The sequence below is a fragment of the Channa argus genome, chromosome 4, assembly GCF_033026475.1.
Source record: "Channa argus isolate prfri chromosome 4, Channa argus male v1.0, whole genome shotgun sequence".
NCBI classification, from domain to species: domain Eukaryota; kingdom Metazoa; phylum Chordata; class Actinopteri; order Anabantiformes; family Channidae; genus Channa; species Channa argus.
In genome coordinates, this window is record NC_090200.1 from 28,980,628 (window position 1) to 28,999,331 (window position 18,704).

Genomic DNA, 18,704 nt, shown 5'->3' on the forward strand with positions numbered 1-18,704 from the left:
TTGAGATGCATACAAGAAAAGAGATGGTAACACTTTCAATGTAGTGAGGTTGCCAATACACAAATTGGCCAATCTAAAGGTGAGTAAATTCTGTCTACAAATGGGATATTAGTTTACAAACTCTGCAATTCGTTTGTCTTTATATGGCTCGTTGGTCTAGGGGTATGATTCTCGCTTAGGGTGCGAGAGGTCCCGGGTTCAAATCCCGGACGAGCCCTTGACTGCGACATCTATTCCACTGATCCTTTTCAGGAAAACATTCTCCTATGAAAGTTGACAAGTATGAAAACAGGCTTACCATACCAAGCTTTATGAGGAATTGTGGGTTTGAGCACCAAAAACTTTGACAGAGTAATTGCATTTTTTCCTTGTGCAAACACAGGAAACTTTAGTTAGTACACGACACAAGATGCCAAGTATTGATATTTGCCGATTTGGGAAACCCGACTTTCAAAAGTCAAGAGCTGACTGTATCATAGTTTGCCTTCACTAGCCTTGGTCTAGGGGAATGATTCTCGCTTAGGGTGTGAGAGGTCTCCGGACGAGCCCTGAATGCTAAATTCAATGTCTATGAGAAGAGAGGATGTAACGCTTTCCACGTGTAACCACAAGACCAGATCCAAGTTTTGCTGTGAAAGTTGTTACTAGACGAGACAAGATTCCACTCACTCGTGTTTTGCTGATCTGGAAACCACAACCTTTCTCTGTCAATGGAGTATGTCCTCACATTAATGTTTTTGTCGGAAATTTACACAACATGAATTTCTCAGTTTGAGAATGACTGAAGTTCTTGTTCTTCATTTGGATAGTACGGCTGAACTCAATACAAAACCACCGGGCACGAGGCTCGTTGGTCTAGGGATATGATTCTCGCTTTGGGTGCGAGAGGTCCAGGGTTCAAATCCCGGACGAGCCCTTGACTGCAACATCTATTCCACAGACCCTTTTTAGGAAGACTTTCACCTACGAAAGTCAACAAGTATAAAACCAGCCTTACTATAACAAGCTTTATGAGGAAATGTGGGTTTGAGCACCACGAAATTTGACAGAGTAATTGCATTTTTTCCATTCCAAGCATGGATGTGTTGCCGATCTGATACCTATGACTTTTAAAGGTCAATGCAGTATACTAAAATGCCATTGTAGAATACACTGAGGTGCAAACATTTAGCGAGAAGGTGTCACTTTCAATGAAGCAAACTATTTGCAGCAAAAGTGCTGACTGTATCATATTTTGCCTTCACTAGCTTCTTTCCATTGGCTTCTCAACAAATCTAGAACAGAATGTAAAACCCTGCTTCTTACATATAAAGCTCTAAAGGGTCAAGCTCCATCATATCTAAAAGACCTCATGGTACCATATCATCCCAATAGGCCACTTCAGTCTCAGAATGCAAGCCTACTGTTGGTCGAAGAAGGAGAGGAGGAAGGTTTGTTTGTAGGCAGAAAGAGAAAAGGAAAGCTAAGAACGTAGGACTGCATGTAGACGTGACGTGAAGAGGCGAGTGCAAGCAGGTTGGAACGGGTGGAGAAAAGTGTCAGGTGTGTTTTGCGATAAAAGAGTATCAGCGAGAATGAAAGCAAAGGTGTTCAAGACGGTGGTGAGACCAGCGATGTTTTTCGGCTTAGAGACAGTAACACTGTAGAAAAGACAGGAGGCAGAGCTGGAGGTAGCAGAGCTTAAGATGTTGAGGTTCTCATTGGGAGTGACGAGGATGGATAGGATCAGGCATGAGTACATCAGAGGGACAGCTCATGTTAGATGTTTTGGAGATAAAGTCAGAGAGGCCAGATTGAGGTGGTTTGGACATGTTAAGAGGAGAGACTGTCAATATGTCGGTAGAAGGATGCTGAGGTTGGAGCTGCCAGGCAAGAGGTCTAGAGGAAGACCAAAGAGGAGATTTTTAGATATACTCTCTCAAAAGAGAGTTCAAATGCTCTCCTCAAGTTCATTGAGATGCATACAAGAAAAGAGATGGTAACACTTTCAATGTAGTGAGGTTGCCAATACACAAATTGGCCAATCTAAAGGTGAGTAAATTCTGTCTAAAAATGGGTTATTAGTTTACAAACTCTGCAATTCGCTTGTCTTTATATGGCTCGTTGGTCTAGGGGTATGATTCTCGCTTAGGGTGCGAGAGGTCCCAGGTTCAAATCCCGGACGAGCCCTTGACTGCGACATCTATTCCACTGACCCTTTTCAGGAAGACTTTCACCTACGAAAGGCGACAAGTATAAAAACAGCCTTACTATACCAAGCTTTATGAGGAATTGTGGGTTTGAGCACCACAAAATTTGACTAAGTAAGGTCAATGCAGTATACTAAAATGCCATTGTAGAAACACTGAGGTGCAAACATTTAGCGAGAAGGTGTCACTTTCAATGAAGCAAACTATTTGCAGCAAAAGTGCGGACTGTATCATATTTTGCCTTCACTAGCTTCTTTCCATTGGCTTCTCAACAAATCTAGAACAGAATGTAAAACCCTGCTTCTTACATATAAAGCTCTAAAGGGTCAAGCTCCATCATATCTAAAAGATCTCATGGTACCATATCATCCCAATAGGCCACTTCAGTCTCAGAATGCAAGCCTACTGTTGGTCGAAGAAGGAGAGGAGGAAGGTTTGTTTGTAGACAGAGAGAGAAGAGGAAAGCTAAGAACGTAGGACTGACAGTAGACGTGACGTGAAGAGGCGAGTGCAAGCAGGTTGGAACGGGTGGAGAAAAGTGTCAGGTATATTTTGCGATAAAAGAGTATCAGCGAGAATGAAAGCAAAGGTGTTCAAGACAGTGGTGAGACCAGCGATGTTTTTCGGCTTAGAGACAGTGGCACTGTAGAAAAGACAAGAGGCAGAGCTGGAGGTAGCATAGCTTAAGATGTTGAGGTTCTCATTGGGAGTGACGAGGATGGATAGGATCAGGCATGAGTACATCAGAGGGACAGCTCATGTTAGATGTTTTGGAGATAAAGTCAGAGAGGCCAGATTGAGGTGGTTTGGACATGTTCAGAGGAGAGACTGTCAATATGTCGGTAGAAGGATGCTGAGGTTGGAGCTGCGAGGCAAGAGGTCTAGAGGAAGAACAAAGAGGAGATTTTTGGATATACTCTCTCAAAAGAGAGTTCAAATGCTCTCCTCAAGTTCATTGAGATGCATACAAGAAAAGAGATGGTAACACTTTCAATGTAGTGAGGTTGCCAATACACAAATTGGCCAATCTAAAGGTGAGTAAATTCTGTCTACAAATGGGATATTAGTTTACAAACTCTGCAATTCGTTTGTCTTTATATGGCTCGTTGGTCTAGGGGTATGATTCTCGCTTAGGGTGCGAGAGGTCCCGGGTTCAAATCCCGGACGAGCCCTTGACTGCGACATCTATTCCACTGATCCTTTTCAGGAAAACATTCTCCTATGAAAGTTGACAAGTATGAAAACAGGCTTACCATACCAAGCTTTATGAGGAATTGTGGGTTTGAGCACCAAAAACTTTGACAGAGTAATTGCATTTTTTCCTTGTGCAAACACAGGAAACTTTAGTTAGTACACGACACAAGATGCCAAGTATTGATATTTGCCGATTTGGGAAACCCGACTTTCAAAAGTCAAGAGCTGACTGTATCATAGTTTGCCTTCACTAGCCTTGGTCTAGGGGAATGATTCTCGCTTAGGGTGTGAGAGGTCTCCGGACGAGCCCTGAATGCTAAATTCAATGTCTATGAGAAGAGAGGATGTAACGCTTTCCACGTGTAACCACAAGACCAGATCCAAGTTTTGCTGTGAAAGTTGTTACTAGACGAGACAAGATTCCACTCACTCGTGTTTTGCTGATCTGGAAACCACAACCTTTCTCTGTCAATGGAGTATGTCCTCACATTAATGTTTTTGTCGGAAATTTACACAACATGAATTTCTCAGTTTGAGAATGACTGAAGTTCTTGTTCTTCATTTGGATAGTACGGCTGAACTCAATACAAAACCACCGGGCACGAGGCTCGTTGGTCTAGGGATATGATTCTCGCTTTGGGTGCGAGAGGTCCAGGGTTCAAATCCCGGACGAGCCCTTGACTGCAACATCTATTCCACAGACCCTTTTTAGGAAGACTTTCACCTACGAAAGTCAACAAGTATAAAACCAGCCTTACTATAACAAGCTTTATGAGGAAATGTGGGTTTGAGCACCACGAAATTTGACAGAGTAATTGCATTTTTTCCATTCCAAGCATGGATGTGTTGCCGATCTGATACCTATGACTTTTAAAGGTCAATGCAGTATACTAAAATGCCATTGTAGAATACACTGAGGTGCAAACATTTAGCGAGAAGGTGTCACTTTCAATGAAGCAAACTATTTGCAGCAAAAGTGCTGACTGTATCATATTTTGCCTTCACTAGCTTCTTTCCATTGGCTTCTCAACAAATCTAGAACAGAATGTAAAACCCTGCTTCTTACATATAAAGCTCTAAAGGGTCAAGCTCCATCATATCTAAAAGACCTCATGGTACCATATCATCCCAATAGGCCACTTCAGTCTCAGAATGCAAGCCTACTGTTGGTCGAAGAAGGAGAGGAGGAAGGTTTGTTTGTAGGCAGAAAGAGAAAAGGAAAGCTAAGAACGTAGGACTGCATGTAGACGTGACGTGAAGAGGCGAGTGCAAGCAGGTTGGAACGGGTGGAGAAAAGTGTCAGGTGTGTTTTGCGATAAAAGAGTATCAGCGAGAATGAAAGCAAAGGTGTTCAAGACGGTGGTGAGACCAGCGATGTTTTTCGGCTTAGAGACAGTAACACTGTAGAAAAGACAGGAGGCAGAGCTGGAGGTAGCAGAGCTTAAGATGTTGAGGTTCTCATTGGGAGTGACGAGGATGGATAGGATCAGGCATGAGTACATCAGAGGGACAGCTCATGTTAGATGTTTTGGAGATAAAGTCAGAGAGGCCAGATTGAGGTGGTTTGGACATGTTAAGAGGAGAGACTGTCAATATGTCGGTAGAAGGATGCTGAGGTTGGAGCTGCCAGGCAAGAGGTCTAGAGGAAGACCAAAGAGGAGATTTTTAGATATACTCTCTCAAAAGAGAGTTCAAATGCTCTCCTCAAGTTCATTGAGATGCATACAAGAAAAGAGATGGTAACACTTTCAATGTAGTGAGGTTGCCAATACACAAATTGGCCAATCTAAAGGTGAGTAAATTCTGTCTAAAAATGGGTTATTAGTTTACAAACTCTGCAATTCGCTTGTCTTTATATGGCTCGTTGGTCTAGGGGTATGATTCTCGCTTAGGGTGCGAGAGGTCCCAGGTTCAAATCCCGGACGAGCCCTTGACTGCGACATCTATTCCACTGACCCTTTTCAGGAAGACTTTCACCTACGAAAGTCGACAAGTATAAAAACAGCCTTACTATACCAAGCTTTATGAGGAATTGTGGGTTTGAGCACCACAAAATTTGACTAAGTAAGGTCAATGCAGTATACTAAAATGCCATTGTAGAAACACTGAGGTGCAAACATTTAGCGAGAAGGTGTCACTTTCAATGAAGCAAACTATTTGCAGCAAAAGTGCGGACTGTATCATATTTTGCCTTCACTAGCTTCTTTCCATTGGCTTCTCAACAAATCTAGAACAGAATGTAAAACCCTGCTTCTTACATATAAAGCTCTAAAGGGTCAAGCTCCATCATATCTAAAAGATCTCATGGTACCATATCATCCCAATAGGCCACTTCAGTCTCAGAATGCAAGCCTACTGTTGGTCGAAGAAGGAGAGGAGGAAGGTTTGTTTGTAGACAGAGAGAGAAGAGGAAAGCTAAGAACGTAGGACTGACAGTAGACGTGACGTGAAGAGGCGAGTGCAAGCAGGTTGGAACGGGTGGAGAAAAGTGTCAGGTATATTTTGCGATAAAAGAGTATCAGCGAGAATGAAAGCAAAGGTGTTCAAGACAGTGGTGAGACCAGCGATGTTTTTCGGCTTAGAGACAGTGGCACTGTAGAAAAGACAAGAGGCAGAGCTGGAGGTAGCATAGCTTAAGATGTTGAGGTTCTCATTGGGAGTGACGAGGATGGATAGGATCAGGCATGAGTACATCAGAGGGACAGCTCATGTTAGATGTTTTGGAGATAAAGTCAGAGAGGCCAGATTGAGGTGGTTTGGACATGTTCAGAGGAGAGACTGTCAATATGTCGGTAGAAGGATGCTGAGGTTGGAGCTGCCAGGCAAGAGGTCTAGAGGAAGACAAAAGAGGAGCTTTTTGGACATACTCTCTCAAAAGAGAGTTCAAATGCTCTCCTCAAGTTCATTGAGATGCATACAAGAAAAGAGATGGTAACACTTTCAATGTAGTGAGGTTGCCAATACACAAATTGGCCAATCTAAAGGTGAGTAAATTCTGTCTACAAATGGGATATTAGTTTACAAACTCTGCAATTCGCTTGTCTTTATGTGGCTCGTTGGTCTACGGGTATGATTCTCGCTTAGGGTGCGAGAGGTCCCGGGTTCAAATCCCGGACGAGCCCTTGACTGCGACATCTATTCCACAGATCTGTTCTCAGGAAAACTTTCACCTATGAAAGTCGACAAGTATGAAAACAGCCTTACCATAGCAAGCTTTATGAGGAATTGTGGGTTAGAGCACCACAAAATTTGACAGAGTAAGTAAGTAAGGTCAATGCAGTATACTAAAATGCCATTGTAGAATACACTGAGGTGCAAACATTTAGCGAGAAGGTGTCACTTTCAATGAAGCAAACTATTTGCAGCAAAAGTGCGGACTGTATCATATATTGCCTTCACTAGCTTCTTTCCATTGGCTTCTCAACAAATCTAGAACAGAATGTAAAACCCTGCTTCTTACATATAAAGCTCTAAAGGGTCAAGCTCCATCATATCTACAAGACCTCATGGTACCATATCATCCCAATAGGCCACTTCAGTCTCAGAATGCAAGCCTACTGTTGGTCGAAGAATGAGAGGAGGAAGGTTTGTTTGTAGACAGAGAGAGAAGAGGAAAGCTAAGAACGTAGGACTGACAGTAGACGTGACGTGAAGAGGCGAGTGCAAGCAGGTTGGAACGGGTGGAGACAAGTGTCAGGTGTGTTTTGCCATAAAAGAGTATCAGCGAGAATGAAAGCAAAGGTGTTCAAGACGGTGGTGAGACCAGCGATGTTTTTCGGCTTAGAGACAGTGGCACTGTAGAAAAGACAGGAGGCAGAGCTGGAGGTAGCATAGCTTAAGATGTTGAGGTTCTCATTGGGAGTGACGAGGATGGATAGGATCAGGCATGAGTACATCAGAGGGACAGCTCATGTTAGATGTTTTGGAGATAAAGTCAGAGAGGCCAGATTGAGGTGGTTTGGACATGTTCAGAGGAGAGACTGTCAATATGTCGGTAGAAGGATGCTGAGGTTGGAGCTGCCAGGCAAGAGGTCTAGAGGAAGACAAAAGAGGAGCTTTTTGGACATACTCTCTCAAAAGAGAGTTCAAATGCTCTCCTCAAGTTCATTGAGATGCATACAAGAAAAGAGATGGTAACACTTTCAATGTAGTGAGGTTGCCAATACACAAATTGGCCAATCTAAAGGTGAGTAAATTCTGTCTTCAAATGGGATATTAGTTTACAAACTCTGCAATTCGCTTGTCTTTATGTGGCTCGTTGGTCTAGGGGTATGATTCTCGCTTAGGGTGCGAGAGGTCCCAGGTTCAAATCCTGGACGAGCCCTTGACTGCGACATCTATTCCACAGATCTGTTCTCAGGAAAACTTTCACCTATGAAAGTTGACAAGTATGAAAACAGCCTTACCATAGCAAGCTTTATGAGGAATTGTGGGTTTGAGCACCACGAAATTTGACAGAGTAATTGCATGTTTTCCATTCCAAGCATGGATGTGATACCTATGACTTTTAAAGGTCAATGCAGTATACTAAAATGCCATTGTAGAATACACTGAGGTGCAAAAATTTAGCGAGAAGGTGTCAATTTCAATGAAGCAAACTATTTGCAGCAAAAGTGCTGACTGTATCATATTTTGCCTTCACTAGCTTCTTGCCATTGGCTTCTGTCGAAAAGACAGGAGGCAGAGCTGGAGGTAGCAGAGCTTAAGATGTTGAGGTTCTCATTGGGAGTGACGAGGATGGATAGGATCAGGCATGAGTACATCAGAGGGACAGCTCATGTTAGATGTTTTGGAGATAAAGTCAGAGAGGCTAGATTGAAGTGGTTTGGACTTATTCAGAGGAGAGATGGTGAAAACAGTATATCGGATAAAAGATGCTGAGGTTGGAGCTGCCAGGCAAGAGGTCTAGAGGAAGACCAAAAAGGAGATTTTTAGATATACTCTCTCAAAAGAGAGTTCAAATGCTCTCCTCAAGTTCATTGAGATGCATACAAGAAAAGAGATGGTAACACTTTCAATGTAGTGAGGTGAGTGCAAGCAGGTTGGAACGGTGGAGAAAAGGGTCAGGTGTGTTTTGCGATAAAAGATTATCAGCGAGAATGAAAGCAAAGGTGTTCAAGAAGGTGGTGAGACCAGCGATGTTTTTCGGCTTAGAGACAGTGGCACTGTAGAAAAGACAGGAGGCAGAGCTGGAGGTAGCAGAGCTTAAGATGTTGAGGTTCTCATTGGGAGTGACGAGGATGGATGGGATCAGGCATGAGTACATCAGAGGGACAGCTCATGTTAGATGTTTTGGAGATAAAGTCAGAGAGGCCAGATTGAGGTGGTTTGGACATGTTCAGAGCAGAGACTGTCAATATGTCGGTAGAAGGATGCTGAGGTTGGAGCTGCCAGGCAAGAGGTCTAGAGGAAGAACAAAGAGGAGCTTTTTGGACATACTCTCTCAAAAGAGAGTTCAAATGCTCTCCAGAAGTTCATTGAGATGCATACAAGAAAAGAGATGGTAACACTTTCAATGTAGTGAGGTTGCCAATACACAAATTGGCCAATCTAAAGGTGAGTAAATTCTGTCTACAAATGGGATATTAGTTTACAAACACTGCAATTCGCTTGTCTTTTATGTGGCTCGTTGGTCTAGGGGTATGATTCTCGCTTTGGGTGCGAGAGGTCCCGGGTTCAAATCCCGGACGAGCCCTTGACTGCGACATCTATTCCACAGGTCTGTTCTCAGGAAAACTTTCACCTATGAAAGTCGACAAGTATGAAAACAGCCTTACCATAGCAAGCTTTATGAGGAATTGTGGGTTTGAGCACCACAAACTTTGACAGAGTAATTGCACTTTTTCCTTGTTCAAACACAGGAAACTTTAGTTAGTACACGACACAAGATGCCAAGTGTTGATGTTTTGCCGATTTGGAAAACCCGACTTTCAAAAGTCAAGAGCTGACTGTATCATATTTTGCCTTCACTAGCCTTGGTCTAGGGGAATGATTCTCGCTTAGGGTGTGAGAAGTCTCCGGACGAGCCCTGAATGCTAAATTCAATGTCTATGAGAAAAGAAGATGTAACGCTTTCCACGTGTAACCACAAGACCAGATGCAAGTGTTGCTGTGAAAGTTGTTACTAGAACGAGACAAGATTCCACTCACTCGTGTTTTGCTGATCTGGAAACCACAACCTTTCTCTGTCAATGGAGTATGTCCTCACATTAATGTTTTTGTCGGAAATTTACACAACATGAATTTCTCAGTTTGAGAATGACTGAAGTTCTTGTTCTTCATTTGGATAGTAGGGCTGAACTCATTACAAGCCCACTGGACGCGAGGCTCGTTGGTCTAGGGGTATGATTCTCGCTTTGGTTGCGAGAGGTCCAGGGATCAAATCCCGGACGAGCACTTGACTGCGACATCTATTCCACACACCGTTTTTAGGAAGACTTTCACCTACGAAAGTCGACAAGTATAAAAACAGCCTTACAATACCAAGCTTTACGAGGAATTGTGGGTTTGAGCACCACGAAATTTGACAGAGTAATTGCATGTTTTCCATTCCAAGCATGGATGTGTTGCCGATCTGATACCTATGACTTTTAAAGGTCAATGCAGTATACTAAAATGCCATTGTAGAATACACTGAGGTGCAAAAATTTAGCGAGAAGGTGTCACTTTCAATGAAGCAAACTATTTTCAGCAAAAGTGCTGACTGTATCATATTTTGCCTTCACTAGCTTCTTTCCATTGGCTTCTCAACAAATCTAGAACAGAATGTAAAACCCTGCTTTTTACATATAAAGCTCTAAAGGGTCAAGCTCCATCATATCTAAAAGACCTCATGGTACCATATCATCCCAGTAGGCCACTTCAGTCTCAGAATGCAAGCCTACTGTTGGTCGAAGAAGGAGAGGAGGAAGGTTTGTTTGTAGGCAGAAAGAGAAAAGGAAAGCTAAGAACGTAGGACTGAATGTAGACGTGACGTGAAGAGGCGAGTGCAAGCAGGTTGGAACGGGTGGAGAAAAGTGTCAGGTGTGTTTTGCGATAAAAGAGTATCAGCGAGAATGAAAGCAAAGGTGTTCAAGACGGTGGTGAGACCAGCGATGTTTTTCGGCTTAGAGACAGTAACACTGTTGAAAAGACAGGAGGCAGAGCTGGAGGTAGCAGAGCTTAAGATGTTGAGGTTCTCATTGGGAGTGACGAGGATGGATAGGATCAGGCATGAGTACATCAGAGGGACAGCTCATTTTAGATGTTTTGGAGATAAAGTCAGAGAGGCCAGATTGAGGTGGTTTGGACATGTTCAGAGGAGAGACTGTCAATATGTCGGTAGAAGGATGCTGAGGTTGGAGCTGCCAGGCAAGAGGTCTAGAGGAAGACCAAAGAGGAGATTTTTGGATATACTCTCTCAAAAGAGAGTTCAAATACTCTCCTCATGTTCATTGAGATGCATACAAGAAAAGAGATGGTAACACTTTCAATGTAGTGAGGTTGCCAAAACACAAATTGGCCAATCTAAAGGTGAGTAAATTCTGTAAATTCATATTTTGCCTTCACTAGCCTTGGTCTAGGGGAATGATTCTCGCTTAGGGTGTGAGAAGTCTCCGGACGAGCCCTGAATGCTAAATTCAATGTCTATGAGAAGAGAAGATGTAACGCTTTCCACGTGTAACCACAAGACCAGATGCAAGTGTTGCTGTGAAAGTTGTTACTAGAACGAGACAAGATTCCACTCACTCGTGTTTTGCTGATCTGGAAACCACAACCTTTCTCTGTCAATGGAGTATGTCCTCACATTAATGTTTTTGTCGGAAATTTACAAAACATGAATTTCTCAGTTTGAGAATGACTGAAGTTCTTGTTCTTCATTTGGATAGTAGGGCTGAACTCATTACAAGCCCACTGGACGCGAGGCTCGTTGGTCTAGGGGTATGATTCTCGCTTTGGGTGCTAGAGGTCCCGGGTTCATATCCCGGACGAGCCCTTGACTGCGACATCTATTCCACAGACCTTTTTTAGGAAGACTTTCACCTACGAAAGTCGACAAGTATAAAAACAGCTTTACTATACCAAGCTTTATGAGGAATTGTGGGTTTGAGCACCACGAAATTTGACAGAGTAATTGCATGTTTTCCATTCCAAGCATGGATGTGTTGCCGATCTGATACCTATGACTTTTAAAGGTCAATGCAGTATACTAAAATGCCATTGTAGAATACACTGAGGTGCAAACATTTAGCGAGAAGGTGTCACTTTCAATGAAGCAAACTATTTGCAGCAAAAGTGCGGACTGTATCATATTTTGCCTTCACTAGCTTCTTTCCATTGGCTTCTCAACAAATCTAGAACAGAATGTAAAACCCTGCTTCTTACATATAAAGCTCTAAAGGGTCAAGCTCCATCATATCTAAAAGACCTCATGGTACCATATCATCCCAATAGGCCACTTCAGTCTCAGAATGCAAGCCTACTGTTGGTCGAAGAAGGAGAGGAGGAAGGTTTGTTTGTAGGCAGAGAGAGAAAAGGAAAGCTAAGAACGTAGGACTGAATGTAGACGTGACGTGAAGAGGCGAGTGCAAGCAGGTTGGAACGGGTGGAGAAAAGTGTCAGGTGTGTTTTGCGATAAAAGAGTATCAGCGAGAATGAAAGCAAAGGTGTTCAAGACGGTGGTGAGACCAGCGATGTTTTTCGGCTTAGAGACAGTGGCACTGTAGAAAAGACAGGAGGCAGAGCTGGAGGTAGCAGAGCTTAAGATGTTGAGGTTCTCATTGGGAGTGACGAGGATGGATAGGATCAGGCATGAGTACATCAGAGGGACAGCTCATGTTAGATGTTTTGGAGATAAAGTCAGAGAGGCCAGATTGAGGTGGTTTGGACATGTTAAGAGGAGAGACTGTCAATATGTCGGTAGAAGGATGCTGAGGTTGGAGCTGCGAGGCAAGAGGTCTAGAGGTAGAACAAAGAGGAGATTTTTGGATATACTCTCTCAAAAGAGAGTTCAAATGCTCTCCTCAAGTTCATTGAGATGCATACAAGAAAAGAGATGGTAACACTTTCAATGTAGTGAGGTTGCCAATACACAAATTGGCCAATCTAAAGGTGAGTAAATTCTGTCTACAAATGGGATATTAGTTTACAAACTCTGCAATTCGTTTGTCTTTATATGGCTCGTTGGTCTAGGGGTATGATTCTCGCTTAGGGTGCGAGAGGTCCCGGGTTCAAATCCCGGACGAGCCCTTGACTGCGACATCTATTCCACTGATCCTTTTCAGGAAAACATTCTCCTATGAAAGTTGACAAGTATGAAAACAGGCTTACCATACCAAGCTTTATGAGGAATTGTGGGTTTGAGCACCAAAAACTTTGACAGAGTAATTGCATTTTTTCCTTGTGCAAACACAGGAAACTTTAGTTAGTACACGACACAAGATGCCAAGTATTGATATTTGCCGATTTGGGAAACCCGACTTTCAAAAGTCAAGAGCTGACTGTATCATAGTTTGCCTTCACTAGCCTTGGTCTAGGGGAATGATTCTCGCTTAGGGTGTGAGAGGTCTCCGGACGAGCCCTGAATGCTAAATTCAATGTCTATGAGAAGAGAGGATGTAACGCTTTCCACGTGTAACCACAAGACCAGATCCAAGTTTTGCTGTGAAAGTTGTTACTAGACGAGACAAGATTCCACTCACTCGTGTTTTGCTGATCTGGAAACCACAACCTTTCTCTGTCAATGGAGTATGTCCTCACATTAATGTTTTTGTCGGAAATTTACACAACATGAATTTCTCAGTTTGAGAATGACTGAAGTTCTTGTTCTTCATTTGGATAGTACGGCTGAACTCAATACAAAACCACCGGGCACGAGGCTCGTTGGTCTAGGGATATGATTCTCGCTTTGGGTGCGAGAGGTCCAGGGTTCAAATCCCGGACGAGCCCTTGACTGCAACATCTATTCCACAGACCCTTTTTAGGAAGACTTTCACCTACGAAAGTCAACAAGTATAAAACCAGCCTTACTATAACAAGCTTTATGAGGAAATGTGGGTTTGAGCACCACGAAATTTGACAGAGTAATTGCATTTTTTCCATTCCAAGCATGGATGTGTTGCCGATCTGATACCTATGACTTTTAAAGGTCAATGCAGTATACTAAAATGCCATTGTAGAATACACTGAGGTGCAAACATTTAGCGAGAAGGTGTCACTTTCAATGAAGCAAACTATTTGCAGCAAAAGTGCTGACTGTATCATATTTTGCCTTCACTAGCTTCTTTCCATTGGCTTCTCAACAAATCTAGAACAGAATGTAAAACCCTGCTTCTTACATATAAAGCTCTAAAGGGTCAAGCTCCATCATATCTAAAAGACCTCATGGTACCATATCATCCCAATAGGCCACTTCAGTCTCAGAATGCAAGCCTACTGTTGGTCGAAGAAGGAGAGGAGGAAGGTTTGTTTGTAGGCAGAAAGAGAAAAGGAAAGCTAAGAACGTAGGACTGCATGTAGACGTGACGTGAAGAGGCGAGTGCAAGCAGGTTGGAACGGGTGGAGAAAAGTGTCAGGTGTGTTTTGCGATAAAAGAGTATCAGCGAGAATGAAAGCAAAGGTGTTCAAGACGGTGGTGAGACCAGCGATGTTTTTCGGCTTAGAGACAGTAACACTGTAGAAAAGACAGGAGGCAGAGCTGGAGGTAGCAGAGCTTAAGATGTTGAGGTTCTCATTGGGAGTGACGAGGATGGATAGGATCAGGCATGAGTACATCAGAGGGACAGCTCATGTTAGATGTTTTGGAGATAAAGTCAGAGAGGCCAGATTGAGGTGGTTTGGACATGTTAAGAGGAGAGACTGTCAATATGTCGGTAGAAGGATGCTGAGGTTGGAGCTGCCAGGCAAGAGGTCTAGAGGAAGACCAAAGAGGAGATTTTTAGATATACTCTCTCAAAAGAGAGTTCAAATGCTCTCCTCAAGTTCATTGAGATGCATACAAGAAAAGAGATGGTAACACTTTCAATGTAGTGAGGTTGCCAATACACAAATTGGCCAATCTAAAGGTGAGTAAATTCTGTCTAAAAATGGGTTATTAGTTTAAAAACTCTGCAATTCGCTTGTCTTTATATGGCTCGTTGGTCTAGGGGTATGATTCTCGCTTAGGGTGCGAGAGGTCCCAGGTTCAAATCCCGGACGAGCCCTTGACTGCGACATCTATTCCACTGACCCTTTTCAGGAAGACTTTCACCTACGAAAGTCGACAAGTATAAAAACAGCCTTACTATACCAAGCTTTATGAGGAATTGTGGGTTTGAGCACCACAAAATTTGACTAAGTAAGGTCAATGCAGTATACTAAAATGCCATTGTAGAAACACTGAGGTGCAAACATTTAGCGAGAAGGTGTCACTTTCAATGAAGCAAACTATTTGCAGCAAAAGTGCGGACTGTATCATATTTTGCCTTCACTAGCTTCTTTCCATTGGCTTCTCAACAAATCTAGAACAGAATGTAAAACCCTGCTTCTTACATATAAAGCTCTAAAGGGTAAAGCTTCATCATATCTAAAAGATCTCATGGTACCATATCATCCCAATAGGCCACTTCAGTCTCAGAATGCAAGCCTACTGTTGGTCGAAGAAGGAGAGGAGGAAGGTTTGTTTGTAGACAGAGAGAGAAGAGGAAATCTAAGAACGTAGGACTGACAGTAGACGTGACGTGAAGAGGCGAGTGCAAGCAGGTTGGAACGGGTGGAGAAAAGTGTCAGGTATATTTTGCGATAAAAGAGTATCAGCGAGAATGAAAGCAAAGGTGTTCAAGACAGTGGTGAGACCAGCGATGTTTTTCGGCTTAGAGACAGTGGCACTGTAGAAAAGACAGGAGGCAGAGCTGGAGGTAGCATAGCTTAAGATGTTGAGGTTCTCATTGGGAGTGACGAGGATGGATAGGATCAGGCATGAGTACATCAGAGGGACAGCTCATGTTAGATGTTTTGGAGATAAAGTCAGAGAGGCCAGATTGAGGTGGTTTGGACATGTTCAGAGGAGAGACTGTCAATATGTCGGTAGAAGGATGCTGAGGTTGGAGCTGCCAGGCAAGAGGTCTAGAGGAAGACCAAAGAGGAGCTTTTTGGACATACTCTCTCAAAAGAGAGTTCAAATGCTCTCCTCAAGTTCATTGAGATGCATACAAGAAAAGAGATGGTAACACTTTCAATGTAGTGAGGTTGCCAATACACAAATTGGCCAATCTAAAGGTGAGTAAATTCTGTCTACAAATGGGATATTAGTTTACAAACTCTGCAATTCGCTTGTCTTTATGTGGCTCGTTGGTCTACGGGTATGATTCTCGCTTAGGGTTCGAGAGGTCCCGGGTTCAAATCCCGGACGAGCCCTTGACTGCGACATCTATTCCACAGATCTGTTCTCAGGAAAACTTTCACCTATGAAAGTCGACAAGTATGAAAACAGCCTTACCATAGCAAGCTTTATGAGGAATTGTGGGTTTGAGCACCACAAAATTTGACAGAGTAAGTAAGTAAGGTCAATGCAGTATACTAAAATGCCATTGTAGAATACACTGAGGTGCAAACATTTAGCGAGAAGGTGTCACTTTCAATGAAGCAAACTATTTGCAGCAAAAGTGCGGACTGTGTCATATATTGCCTTCATTAGCTTCTTTCCATTGGCTTCTCAACAAATCTAGAACAGAATGTAAAACCCTGCTTCTTACATATAAAGCTCTAAAGGGTCAAGCTCCATCATATCTAAAAGACCTCATGGTACCATATCATCCCAATAGGCCACTTCAGCCTCAGAATGCAAGCCTACTGTTGGTCGAAGAATGAGAGGAGGAAGGTTTGTTTGTAGACAGAGAGAGAAGAGGAAAGCTAAGAACGTAGGACTGACAGTAGACGTGACGTGAAGAGGCGAGTGCAAGCAGGTTGGAACGGGTGGAGAAAAGTGTCAGGTGTGTTTTGCGATAAAACAGTATCAGCGAGAATGACAGAAAAGGTGTTCAAGAAGGTGGTGAGACCAGCGATGTTTTTCGGTTTAGAGACAGTGGCACTGTAGAAAAGACAGGAGGCAGAGCTGGAGGTAGCAGAGCTTAAGATGTTGAGGTTCTCATTGGGAGTGACGAGGATGGATGGGATCAGGCATGAGTACATCAGAGGGACAGCTCATGTTAGATGTTTTGGAGATAAAGTCAGAGAGGCCAGATTGAGGTGGTTTGGACATGTTCAGAGGAGAGACTGTCAGTATGTCGGTAGAAGGATGCTGAGGTTGGAGCTGCCAGGCAAGAGGTCTAGAGGAAGACCAAAGAGGAGATTTTTGGATATACTCTCTCAAAAGAGAGTTCAAATGCTCTCCTCAAGTTCATTGAGATGCATACAAGAAAAGAGATGGTAACACTTTCAATGTAGTGAGGTTGCCAAAACACAAATTGGCCAATCTAAAGGTGAGTAAATTCTGTAAATTCAAAGTTTGCCTTCACTAGCCTTGGTCTAAGGGAATGATTCTCGCTTAGGGTGTGAGAAGTCTCCGGACGAGCCCTGAATGCTAAATTCAATGTCTATGAGAAGAGAAGTTGTAACGCTTTCCACGTGTAACCACAAGACCAGATGCAAGTGTTGCTGTGAAAGTTGTTACTAGAACACAACATGAATTTCTCAGTTTGAGAATGACTGAAGTTCTTGTTCTTCATTTGGATAGTAGGGCTGAACTCAATACAAATCCACCGGACACGAGGCTCGTTGGTCTAGGGGTATGATTCTCGCTTTAGGTGCGAGAAGTCCCGGGTTCAAATCCCGGACGAGCCCTTGACTGCGACATCTATTCCACAGACCCTTTTTAGGAAGACTTTCACCTACGAAAGTCGACAAGTATAAAAACAGCCTTACTTTACCTAGCTTTATGAGGAATTGTGGGTTTGAGCACCACAAAATTTGACAGAGTAACTGCCTTTTTTCCATTCCAAGCATGGATGTGTTGCCGATCTGATACCTATGACTTTTAAAGGTCAATGCAGTATACTAAAATGCCATTGTAGAATATACTGAGGTGCAAACATTTAGCGAGAAGGTGTCACTTTCAATGAAGCAAACTATTTGCAGCAAAAGTGCGGACTGTATCATATTTTGCCTTCACTAGCTTCTTTCCATTGGCTTCTCAACAAATCTAGAACAGAATGTAAAACCCTGCTTCTTACATTTAAAGCTCTAAAGGGTCAAGCTCCATCATATCTAAAAGACCTCATGGTACCATATCATCCCAATAGGCCACTTCAGTCTCAGAATGCAAGCCTACTGTTGGTCGAAGAAGGAGAGGAGGAAGGTTTGTTTGTAGACAGAGAGAGAAGAGGAAAGCTAAGAACGTAGGACTGACAGTAGACGTGACGTGAAGAGGCGAGTGCAAGCAGGTTGGAACGGGTGGAGAAAAGTGTCAGGTGTGTTTTGCGATAAAAGAGTATCAGCGAGAATGAAAGCAAAGGTGTTCAAGACGGTGGTGAGACCAGCGATGTTTTTCGGCTTAGAGACAGTGGCACTGTAGAAAAGACAGGAGGCAGAGCTGGAGGTAGCATAGCTTAAGATGTTGAGGTTCTCATTGGGAGTGACGAGGATGGATAGGATCAGGCATGAGTACATCAGAGGGACAGCTCATGTTAGATGTTTTGGAGATAAAGTCAGAGAGGCCAGATTGAGGTGGTTTGGACATGTTCAGAGGAGAGACTGTCAATATGTCGGTAGAAGGATGCTGAGGTTGGAGCTGCCAGGCAAGAGGTCTAGAGGAAGACTAAAGAGGAGCTTTTTGGACATACTCTCTCAAAAGAGAGTTCAAATGCTCTCCTCAAGTTCATTGAGATGCATACGAGAAAAGAGATGGTAACACTTTCAATGTAGTGAGGTTGCCAATACACAAATTGGCCAATCTAAAGGTGACCCTTGACTGGTGAGCCCTTGACTGCGACATCTATTCCACTGACCCTTTTCAGGAAAACTTTCTCCTATGAAAGTTAACAAATATGAAAACAGGCTTTCCATACCAAGCTTTATGAGGAATTGTGGGTTTGAGCACCAAAAATTTTGACAGAGTAATTGCATTTTTTTCCTTGTGCAAACCCAGGAAACTTTAGTTAGTACACGACACAAGATGCCAAGTATTGATGTTTTGCCGATTTGGAAAACCCGACTTTCAAAAGTCAAGAGCTGACTGTATCATATTTTGCCTTCACTAGCCTTGGTCTAGGGGAATGATTCTCGCTTAGGGTGTGAGAGGTGTCCGGACGAGCCCTGAATGCTAAATTAAATGTCTATGAGAAGAGAGGATGTAACGCTTTCCACGTG

At 43.1% G+C, this 18,704-nt stretch overlaps 13 non-coding genes across 13 annotated transcripts; all 13 read left to right on the plus strand.

Moving 5' to 3' along the window:
- The first annotated feature begins 145 nt into the window (after positions 1-145).
- Positions 146-217, plus strand: trnap-agg (transfer RNA proline (anticodon AGG)). The gene has a single exon. It is a non-coding gene; the product is annotated as a tRNA-Pro (tRNA).
- Positions 218-844: 627 nt separating this feature from the next.
- trnap-ugg (transfer RNA proline (anticodon UGG)) lies at positions 845-916 on the plus strand. The gene has a single exon. It is a non-coding gene; the product is annotated as a tRNA-Pro (tRNA).
- A 1,181-nt stretch (positions 917-2,097) lies between these two features.
- trnap-agg (transfer RNA proline (anticodon AGG)) lies at positions 2,098-2,169 on the plus strand. The gene has a single exon. It is a non-coding gene; the product is annotated as a tRNA-Pro (tRNA).
- Positions 2,170-3,289: 1,120 nt separating this feature from the next.
- Positions 3,290-3,361, plus strand: trnap-agg (transfer RNA proline (anticodon AGG)). Its single transcript has one exon. It is a non-coding gene; the product is annotated as a tRNA-Pro (tRNA).
- Positions 3,362-3,988: 627 nt separating this feature from the next.
- trnap-ugg (transfer RNA proline (anticodon UGG)) lies at positions 3,989-4,060 on the plus strand. The gene has a single exon. It is a non-coding gene; the product is annotated as a tRNA-Pro (tRNA).
- A 1,181-nt stretch (positions 4,061-5,241) lies between these two features.
- On the plus strand, positions 5,242-5,313 carry trnap-agg (transfer RNA proline (anticodon AGG)). The gene has a single exon. It is a non-coding gene; the product is annotated as a tRNA-Pro (tRNA).
- Positions 5,314-6,433: 1,120 nt separating this feature from the next.
- On the plus strand, positions 6,434-6,505 carry trnap-agg (transfer RNA proline (anticodon AGG)). The gene has a single exon. It is a non-coding gene; the product is annotated as a tRNA-Pro (tRNA).
- A 1,130-nt stretch (positions 6,506-7,635) lies between these two features.
- trnap-agg (transfer RNA proline (anticodon AGG)) lies at positions 7,636-7,707 on the plus strand. The gene has a single exon. It is a non-coding gene; the product is annotated as a tRNA-Pro (tRNA).
- Positions 7,708-9,006: 1,299 nt separating this feature from the next.
- trnap-ugg (transfer RNA proline (anticodon UGG)) lies at positions 9,007-9,078 on the plus strand. Its single transcript has one exon. It is a non-coding gene; the product is annotated as a tRNA-Pro (tRNA).
- A 3,461-nt stretch (positions 9,079-12,539) lies between these two features.
- Positions 12,540-12,611, plus strand: trnap-agg (transfer RNA proline (anticodon AGG)). The gene has a single exon. It is a non-coding gene; the product is annotated as a tRNA-Pro (tRNA).
- A 627-nt stretch (positions 12,612-13,238) lies between these two features.
- On the plus strand, positions 13,239-13,310 carry trnap-ugg (transfer RNA proline (anticodon UGG)). The gene has a single exon. It is a non-coding gene; the product is annotated as a tRNA-Pro (tRNA).
- A 1,181-nt stretch (positions 13,311-14,491) lies between these two features.
- trnap-agg (transfer RNA proline (anticodon AGG)) lies at positions 14,492-14,563 on the plus strand. The gene has a single exon. It is a non-coding gene; the product is annotated as a tRNA-Pro (tRNA).
- A 2,545-nt stretch (positions 14,564-17,108) lies between these two features.
- Positions 17,109-17,180, plus strand: trnal-uag (transfer RNA leucine (anticodon UAG)). The gene has a single exon. It is a non-coding gene; the product is annotated as a tRNA-Leu (tRNA).
- The last annotated feature ends 1,524 nt before the right edge of the window (positions 17,181-18,704 follow it).